The 10,194-nt window shown below is 43.3% G+C and overlaps 1 long non-coding RNA gene across 2 annotated transcripts; it reads left to right on the forward strand.

The window, feature by feature from the left end:
* The first annotated feature begins 745 nt into the window (after window positions 1-745).
* On the forward strand, window positions 746-6,790 carry LOC119325525. Of its 2 annotated transcripts, none has more exons than XR_005157567.1 (10): window positions 746-787; window positions 1,075-1,208; window positions 1,524-1,594; window positions 1,684-1,764; window positions 2,830-2,893; window positions 3,233-3,290; window positions 3,358-3,462; window positions 4,474-4,521; window positions 5,472-5,551; window positions 6,386-6,790. It is a non-coding gene; the product is annotated as an uncharacterized LOC119325525 (long non-coding RNA). The 2 variants fall into 2 exon arrangements; XR_005157568.1 differs by lacking the exon at window positions 6,386-6,790 and adding an exon at window positions 5,883-5,965.
* Window positions 6,791-10,194: the final 3,404 nt, after the last annotated feature.

Genomic DNA, 10,194 nt, shown 5'->3' on the forward strand with positions numbered 1-10,194 from the left:
CATGGCTGGCTGTTGCAGCTGCACTGTCACTGATCCGATGACTTCTCCGGGATCTACAACATCGACGGCTAGGGCGCATCGCCGCTGCACAAGCCCGACCCGGCGTGCACCGCAAGCACCACGCGCGCGATGGCTCTGGATCTCGTTTTCTCTCATCGCCGCCGCTCCTCTTCGTGCCCGTCTTCCTCATCTCCTCTGCGTCGCTGCCGCCCGTCCTCCTCCTCTCCTCTGCGCCGCCCGTCTCTGTCGCCGTCTGGCCTAGATGCGTTCGGAGTCCGTCGGCGCCGCACGTGGAGGAGACGCGGCGAGGAGGAGCGCGAGCCACCGGAGCAGTGGGTCGTCGCGCCGTCGACGGGAGGAAGCTGGGCCGCGAAGATGGTCATCCTCGTCGCCATTGCCATCATTCTCGCACGGAAGAATCGTCTCCCCGACGCGCCTCCTTTGAGGAGCTTCCACCTACCCACCGTGGCTGCTGGCGCGACCTGCTCCTCGGGTGAGCGGTTCCCCCTACGACCTCGATCCCCTGTCTCTGCTTCTCCGCTGCGACAACGTCCTCCTCATCTACATCGGCCGCTCGACCTGCCCTTCCACAAAAAATGACTGGCACATCGAGCCGAGGTGAGCACCCCTTGCCAAATCATCCTCTGGCACATGCCTTTTCATGTGGCTCACTCTTTCATGGTGCTCAGATGCTGACCTGACTGCCTCGGTGTTGATTGCTGGCCGACGAACTGCAGTGTGCTACCGGCGTTGAGATCCAGAAGGAGGCAGCGGATGGGGAGATGAGGTAGGGATGAAGTGCCAATTAAGATGCAGAGCTGTTTTTTTATCATGTTGTTCTCATCCTGCTCACTGTGATTTGTGGGAAATATCTACATTCTGGTTTTGTTAAGATATAGAGCCACTATTTTTATTCTGCATTACCTCGTGAGTCTTATTATATGGATTAAGTAAAATGCATTTCGGTGTTGGTTATGTATTGCGGTGGGAATTCTTGAGTTCAGGCTTTCAAACCAGTAGGTCTGAGGCAGGGCATTGCCAGGAACTGACTAGAGTTGACTGAACTAAACGCAGGAATTGCAGAGATTCAGAGCAAATCGATGCAAGTTTGCTAACATATGAGGAGAACCTTGCTTTGGAGATGTTGACGTTTGACCACCACCACTGTCCAGGAGGTCTCTCGAGATGACAGACCACACCATATCCATGTACGGTTGGGTCAAATTCTTTCTTAAATCTTGCTTCCAAAGTTGCATGACCTCTGTTCATTACGACTTATTCCTTAAATCCTTCTTTGAACTCTTGGTTCAGGGAACAACTTTGTAGTTGTGCCTCTGTACTTTAGGTGAGGGGCTGCACCATTGATTACCCAGTATATTTTAGATTGGATTTCGTCTTCTTAGCAATCATCATTAGCTAGGTAGCTGTACATGATCTGCTCTTTTAGCAAAATCTAGAAGTATCAAATGCAGTGCTCCATATTAGTAGTTATTTGAAAAATATGCCATTGACTTCTTTGTCAGGTCTGTTTATGTGCACATGAAAAAGGGTGGTGGCGACGAAGAGGAGCACGTGGGACCCCCTTCTCCGCCTGGTGCTGAGATCCCTCTCTGCCTGCCACTACCCTCAGATGTTTCATGAATTGCAGAATGTGATTTTTGTAGCTCATGGTCTTTGTTTTAGGTGATAAGACCAGGGATGGACTCATTAGCGTCAACCATGTGAAGATGATTAGAAATTTGACTGGAGTAAAGCTTCTTCATGGTATATATTACTAATATTTTTGCCTAAAATATGGGGACACATTTAAGAAAAAGTATACTGGATGTATTTTGTTTTATTGTTATCTCCACTGTATGATAGTTTTCTACGTGGCATTTTGAAGTATGAGAACATCTGTTCCTTGAGAAATAGATACATTGCTCTACTGAGTTTCTTGATACATTGTTGTCATTTACTTAAACACAGAGACACCATTGCTCATTTGTATTCTATTTTTGTGTGTACATGTGTGCTTATTGGGTTGGAGTGGGTGACAGTAGCCACCTGGCAGAAAATATTTTTCTTTGTTTGAAATTCAGATAGAAATTAAAGTACTCTTTCAAGTAGTAGTTTCTCCATTTGTTGCTCCAGCATGGCTGTTATTTTTTCAAGGTTTTTATTTATTCGACTAATAGTGATGAAGACTAATTTTATTGTGATGTATTCCAGGAGGCTTAGTTCAGTTAGCTTTGGTCATGTATTTCAATATTCTAATCTATCCATCATTTCCAGTATACATTTATCTTGAGTGAAATATATTAATGATGCACTTATATCATTTTGGCATGCTCTTGGGTTCCTTTTTGGTTGTTTCTCACTTGCCAAAATGGTTCTGTATGGTTCTGTATGCACTGATTGACTTCTCTTTGTTTTCGTTCTTGATTTTTTTTCAGTTCATATCAAACCAATATTATGTGCATATAGCTTGGTGAGATTATGTCTTAAAGATGGTCTTTTTGCTGGGGATCTTGCGGCTGCTAACCGTTCCTTGAGATTCTTATTAATTATGTTAATGTTAGTCTTGTGGGTACTTCTACCACTACATTATTCTTGTCATTTTAGTCCAACCCCCACATAGAATCAGAATCAATGATGTGAAAGTGGAATGTAGGCGGGTCGACGCAAGCTAACCATCCATATCTAGAACAAAATATCACTATGATTTCTAGAAAGTAGAATGTGTTTGTATATTTTCTGGATTCCCAAGCATGGAAGCACATTTGTTCAGTTATCTTTTGTTTATCTCCTTCCTATTTCTTACCACATTTTATATGTTATCTTGTGCAGGGTGCTTTGTGGCATTACAAGAGCAATGCTATTGCCATCACATTCGGGAATCGTTCCCGAAGAGGTGCATTTCCTCTTTATCACCTGAATTGTTTCCTTTATACATTTCCAATGCAACACTAGACAACTGAGCTTCCATTAATCATTTTGTTGAAAGAGCATTTTCTAAAAAAACTGTTCTGTATTTAGAAGATACATGTACCTCAATACCATGATGAATCAATTCCACCAGTTTGATCTGTTCTGAATCTGAATGTGTTCGAAAACTACATGTCCTTCTAACAACATGTGTTTGAGAGTCAAATATAAAATACATTGTATTCATGTTTAATTTATATTTTGTAACTCGGTGAGGACCTCTTTTCTCAACCTTTTCCTTTTTAATGTTTGCTTTAATTTTCAGTGAACTGACCAGATGCAAGGTACAATGAACTGAAAGAACAAGGGCATTCTCATCAAAGGTACATTTATTGGTTTGTTCATGTTACTTTTTTACTTTCTGCTCACTCCGTTGACGGTTGCCTGAAGGAGGACCAGGACGTCGAGTTAAGATGGGCTGCCTCTGATTCGCCTTGTTGCGATTGGGATGCCTCGCCTCCTTGACACCCTCCTTGAGACTAAACATGAGGCAAGGTGAGCTGGTCCGGCATATAAGTTACTTAGTTTGATTGCTACATCTAAAGTTTATTTCTGCTTCTACTTCTATTTCTACTTTATTTCTGTATTTACATTTAAATTATTTCTGCACCTACTTTATTTCTCTTCACTCTCTATCTTTCTCTGTTTAGTTCTGGATTAGGCTTATATGAACTACTTAATGTGACAAAATATCTTAAACAAGCTCTGTGATTTCCTATACTCTCTTATATTATCAAAGAAAAAAGAACTGCTCTTATATTATATTTGTTAGTTCCTTTATACTCCAAAAGAAAATAGAACTGACTAACAAAACTCTGTCAATGATGAATAATGCAGTGTATATAATTCTGGGGCCCCTTTTGTTTCATTTGTTGCTCAGTTAGCTTGTTCTTCTTACCTGTTGTTCTGATTTTTTTGGGTGCTATATAGGATACTATGGTTGAAGATTGTTCTGATTTATATCGATGTTGTTGATTATCAAAATCAGTGGATATTATCTAGGGTGCTTCTCCTTTAGATTTGATGTACCATGTCTTCCAGCTTATACTAGATGATTTCTTTCAATGTTTTTTGATAATTACGGATATGTATCTAATAATCTTATTTTGGCGTCAACAAATTACTCATCTAGCATTTCTTCTATTGCGGTTATGTATCTTTTTCTTTACATGGTTACTGCACTATTGAAGTAGTTGTATTCCGGCCTCTTTCCATTTGACCTTCTTGCAATTATGTTGATTTATGGTGAGATAACCTAGAGAAGTATCGATGTGTATCTTCAGTTCATAGTTGTCCTGTTTGTTACTACAAACCTGAAAGCTATAAACTCAAGATGTTCTTCTCACATGAAAGTATAGTCTCTCTTTTGATTTATTTTAATTCCCATTTCTGGCAAAAACTAAATAATGTACTGAATTGTAGTTTTGTATTACTTATATATTATTTCATCAAGCAGTGGTATGCATTGGCATCCAGTGATGTTTATTTCTTTGGAATGTTTGATAGGTAATTGCAGGAGTTGATGATATGTATCGTCCAGCACCGTTACTTGAGGTAACCTATTTAACTTTATAACCGAGTAAATCAACTGAATTTTCCCATGGTGAGCTAGCTTCAACTGTTCCTGTTTGGGTTATGTTTATCAGTAGTTGTAATAGTTCATGGTGTGGTCAGTGCCATTTAACATCATATTCTGCCTATGGTATTAAATATTTTAGATTAATCTCAAATATTGGATTTTGTCTGAATGTTGGCCATCGACTGTCATATTGTGCATATTTGTGATTCGGATTTCTTTTTATGCCATTGTTCAGACATTACTCAAAATCTCCGATTTGTCAAAAACTTTTCTTGATTAGATGATAATGTGATATACATGGTGACTGCTATTAAATGAGTCCATCCACTTACACCCTTATAAGCGAGCAACTAATTGATAGTAAATCTGTAACCCATTGTTTCCGACTTATGCGCATATTTGGTTCGGCCTGTAAATCTATAGCCCATTGCATAGCTGCGACCGTGGTTTGGCCTGCAATTCCTGCTGGCTATGCTGATGGCCCTACCGCTGTGATTGACGCCGATGTCCTTCTGTAGTGACAGATGTTGCACGCCAGATAGGTCTCGACGGCGTGCAATATTTAGTTTTAGCTTTATTGTGTGAGTTTTTTTGTGTTTTTCTGGTTTTCCATTGGTCCTAAATTGTACATCGAAATCAGTGTAGATGTATTAAGAGAGATGAGCTACTATGTAGGCATTAGTTGTTTTTGTTATGTACCTGGTTACTTAATAATCGTTCTTAATATTGAAAAGGGACAGAAATAAGCTGAGTATTTGATCTGACTTGGTAGTGTTTGCCGGTTAACGCATCTATGTCATTAGACCAGTTCTTTTTTCTTCTCACAGTTTGTCATTTAGAATGATTTTTTAGAGGAACCAGGAACTGGTTCCTGATTCACTTTGTCCTCTTTGTTGATGATCCTTTTCTTCCTATGGTTATGCAGGCTTGAGTCTCAGTTTGATCTTACAGTTCTACGGCTCAAAGGTTGATGACTGCCATGAGGCACTACCCAGTTAAATCTTCGTAAGTTGTTGACCATGAACTTTTCTTCTTAATTATTTTCATCTTCTTAGCCTTGCCACATCATCTCTTAAAAATAGTTTGAATCCATCAACCGTGTGCTCTGCCTATGCAATTCATTGAACCGTAAGATTAAAACCTTGATAAGGTGTAGCCCTGTCTCCAACTACCTTCTGAATATTAACATTTTTGTTGGAAAAAGAAGAAAGATTAAATCATAGTTTGCACTAAATGAAAATGAGTTTTTTTTACATTTTGTTCACTCACTAGGAGGGTCACTATTTATATGCTTGCTTCAACTTTTTCCGGATCACCATGTAAATCATTTGTACAGGAGCTCTGGAACAAGAAAAACAATAATCACAAGGATGGAGGCTTAACATGTATTTTGTTTGCCATCTGGTGTTTATCTAATTTTTTCATGGGTGACCAAAACCAGATTACCTTTTCTAATGTTAGTATTGGAGTGTTATCTGCAATGGCATCTACTATATATGCTGAAAGTAGTTTTATTTATCTTTAGAACTTGATATATTTTCTAAAACCACTTATTATGCTTCTATTTGTATCTATGACTTCTGAAGCAAGTCAACACACACACAGGCAAATAAACCAAACTGCCGTAGAGTCACTGTATACAAGGAAGCTTGGTTGTTTATATTTTCAGAAAAATGGATCTATCATGATTAAGATATGGTCAACATGTATATATTTGGTTCTACTGTGCTCTCTAGTGTTGCTTACCAATGTGATTGCTTAATGATTACTACGACATATCTTGCTAGGTTCAAGCTGACAACAATCCTCTTGGTCTTAAAAATTTTGTCGAGGCGGCAGGGATCAAAGAATAACAGATCTGGGTCTTCGTCTTCCAAGATTAGAAGGGGGAAACCATCGCTCACTCTCCATATGCTTTAAAAGCAAATCTCAAGTGCATTGCCTATACAAAAATAATTTTGTGGTCATCTATCTCACAAACTATTCACATCAAGTTCATATGGAATGGCACTCACGGAGGCAACTGAACCAAGCTATCTATTGTATGCCTAACTATGGCTTCGTAGTTTTATCGCCTCCATTGCCATTGTTAGCTAATTAGTTTTTCTATTTGTATGACTGTAGTGGATGCTGCCTTGCTTCTGGCACGGGTTAACTTTGATCGTCTCATGCCCATGTTTAACTTGATGATGTTACTCTTCTGGCACATATTGAATGTTTCTTTTTACTCTTGAACCGGCCAGATAATCGGTTGTTCTATTACATGTGCTAAAACTTGCCTTCATACTGATACATCATGCCGTTTGATCTTTTATCGGTTGACCATATCGTTGGGACCGGCACCCTCGCGCCAAGGCGCATTGCCGATCTAGTACAACCCATTAACGGTGGCGCAAAGGGCGCCCTCTCGGCTACGCCACGTCATCACAGGTGAGAAAAAAAAGGCGTTAGTGATTGGCTAAGAGAGGGAAAAGGGGATCGAGGGGTCACACGAGAATTTATTCCTTTTGCTCTTCCTCCACAAGCAACCTTCTCTCCTCTCTTCAGAAACGGCGCCGCCGCCCGCGACTCGACCCGGCCAACTCCGCCCACGACTCAGCCCGCGTCTCCATGGCGGCTGGTTCCGCCACGCCCCACCGTCTGCTCTATGGTCTGCCCGTGGCGGCCGCCGCTTCTGGTCCTGTGATGTGCCGATCCGGCGGCGCCGTGGTCGGTCCGCGATCTGGAAAACCAGCGGGCGGTGGTGCACGGTATGGGCGGCGGCGACCTGCGCGTCACCGGTGCTGCACCGACGCCCCTTCCTCCGTCTCCCCACCTTCTCGCCTCCGGCCGCCTCGCCTCCACCCCCGCCATCCTAGTCACGACCCTCGTCTCCATGTACGCACGCGTCCCCACCCTCCATCCCGTCCTCCACCACCTTCACCCGCACACCCCCCCCCATCTCCCCTGCTTCAACGCTGCGCTCTCCCTGCCCCACCCTCTCGCGCTCCGCGTCTTCCGCCGCCTCCGCGTCGCCCACTCCCCAGACTCCTTCACCCAGCTCGTCCACTCCGCCCCGTCCCCGCCCCACCTCCTCGCGATCCACGCCCTCTCGCTCCGCTGCGACATCGCCCATGACCTTTTCTGCGCCAGCGCCCTGCTCTGCGGCTACCTTAGGTTCGGCCTCGCCGACCACGCCCACCGCCTGTTCGACAGATTGCCCCTCCGGGACGTCGTGGTCTGGAACGCAATGGTCAACGGGATTTTTAGCGCGGGGCTGTTGTTCACGGGATGGTGGTGAAGTCGGGACTTGACCACAATCTTTCAGTGTGTAACGCCTTGGTGGATCTTTATGGGAAGTCCCATGATGTGGCCGATGCAGCAATGGTGTTTGAGGGGATGGCAGAGCAGGACAGAGACTTGTTCAGCTGGAACTCGATGCTGTCGGCATTGCAGTACTCAGCTAACCATATGGGGACAATGAGGCTCTTTCACAGGATGAGGCATGCTGCAGTATGGCCAGATGCAGTGACTGTTGCGGCTGTCTCCCTGCATGTGCGCAGACTGCAGCACTGAAGGTTGGGAGGACGGTTCATGGGTACATTATGACGAGCGGACTGGCTCGCGATGGTGCATTGGACGTGCCCGCTTGTAATGCACTAGTAGACATGTATGCCAAGAGCGGTGCGCTGGATGAGGCATGCCGTGTATTTGACTGGATGCACCGACAGGACGTTGCATCATGGAATATTATGATCAATGTCTATGCATCCCATATTCCCATGGGCGTGGGCAGGAGGCAATTGGGTTGTTCCGCCAGATGACAGAAGTGAAAGGTCTGGTGCCAGAGGAGGTAACTCTGCTGGCAGCAATGTTGGCGTGCAGCCACTCTGGGTTTGTCGAAGAAGGCAGAAGTTTACTTGAGAGAATGAAAGAGGAGGTCAGTTTGGAGCCGCTGATGGAGCACTACTCATGTGTGACTGACATGCTTGGGCGAGCAGGGAGGCTGGATGAAGCGAGAAAGGTAGTAAATGAGGGTGGCGGCGAATCCGGGGTGGCCTGCTCGAGGCTTTCAGCCGGAGATCCTCGGGTCGCTCGCGCGGTCGCTACCCTCTGCCTCTCCCGCACACATGACTCGTGCCGTCGCTGCACTCTCCGTTCTCTTCCCGTGCTTTTCGATTGGCCCGATGGTGAACTGCAGTGCTGCTAAACAGCTACGACGCAATCTGTGGCGTCCCCCAGTCCCTTCTCCCCTGCAGCAGCCTTGACGGTATGGTCTTCCTCCTCTCCCGTTCCCCTAATTTCTAGGGTTTTGAAATTGGCTCAATAGCTAATCCACGGCTCATAACTTTGTGTATGTAAAACGACAAGTTGCTACCGAGTTAAAATTCTACCAGTTGAATGCCCAATGACCATCTGAAAGGTTATATTTCACCACTGCAGATTTAATTTCATTGTTATAGTTCAGATTAAGGATGGAATTAAGCAAGTCCGAATTTTGTTACAAAATATCTATTGTAATATTTGTTTACCTTTGTTCTATCTATGTGTTCTATGGCATTTCAGAATGCTCATACCTCGTATCTTTTATGGCAAATCTAGATGCCTAGATGAGGATACAGTTGTTGATCTGCCATGAGATGTAATGTGTGCAGTATGCCAGGCCTGCATGGGCAACAACAGTGTGTATTGGGTATTGGGTAGCAGAGTTCGTAAAAAAATTGTATTGAACCTGAACATGCGGTGATTGTTTACTAAATTTTCAGTTGTAACAATAAGTAGGATAAGATGCAAATGTGCTCTCTGACACTGCAACCGGATCAACCTCCTGAATGTGAAAGTGACACTGGGTTCAAGATGCAAGATAGTGTGGTAGTCAAGCAGGATAAGAGGTACAGATCATAAGTGACCACTCGTGTATTCACTAAGCTACTCTCTAATTACTGGAATATTTGTCAGACATAAAAAAGGTCCCTTCATCCTTTTTTGGGTGGCTTGTACTAGTGCCTAATGATCTTTTCTTTTAATAGATGAAAAATGCTTATAGTCATAATATTTTGTGTGCGGGCATGTAACAAATTCAGTAAGATTGATTTATGTGTACATAGGTTCTGCTATAGTTCAGTAAGATCGATTTATGTGTGCATTGTTATCTTCCAACAAAAAAAACTCTGAACTATGCCTAGCAGAACTTAATGTTTCAATGCATTTCTTTTGTGATACCACCACATTATAACAATTAATTATACATCGCTGCAATTCGTCAATAGTTTTGTTGAACTTCTATTTCTTGTTCAAAATTTAACTGTATTTCAATGTTTGTTCTTCTGCATCAGGTAATGCTTGTAGGAATTAGAGTCTTTGCTATCATGCTTGGTCAAGATTTTGCACATAGTTGGTATATGCAGTCTTCACTTTATCTACTTTACCTTCTACTCCGGAGATTTATCAGCTCAAGTGCGCATTAGAAGTTCGGCCATGTTTTTTGCCATTGTCAGGATGCTGGTCATTTTAGGCGTGGACACACATGGCCACCTGCCGCCCATCGCTGGGCGCCGAGCTTGTCGTCCCGTCGTGCATCTCGATTGTGAGCCGCTCAATTTAGCCTAGGTAATCTTCTCAAGATTCATTCCTCAGTTAATTATTGTTTTATTAAAAACATTAATCAG

The sequence above is a fragment of the Triticum dicoccoides genome, chromosome 6B (assembly GCF_002162155.2).
Source record: "Triticum dicoccoides isolate Atlit2015 ecotype Zavitan chromosome 6B, WEW_v2.0, whole genome shotgun sequence".
NCBI lineage: Eukaryota > Viridiplantae > Streptophyta > Magnoliopsida > Poales > Poaceae > Triticum > Triticum dicoccoides.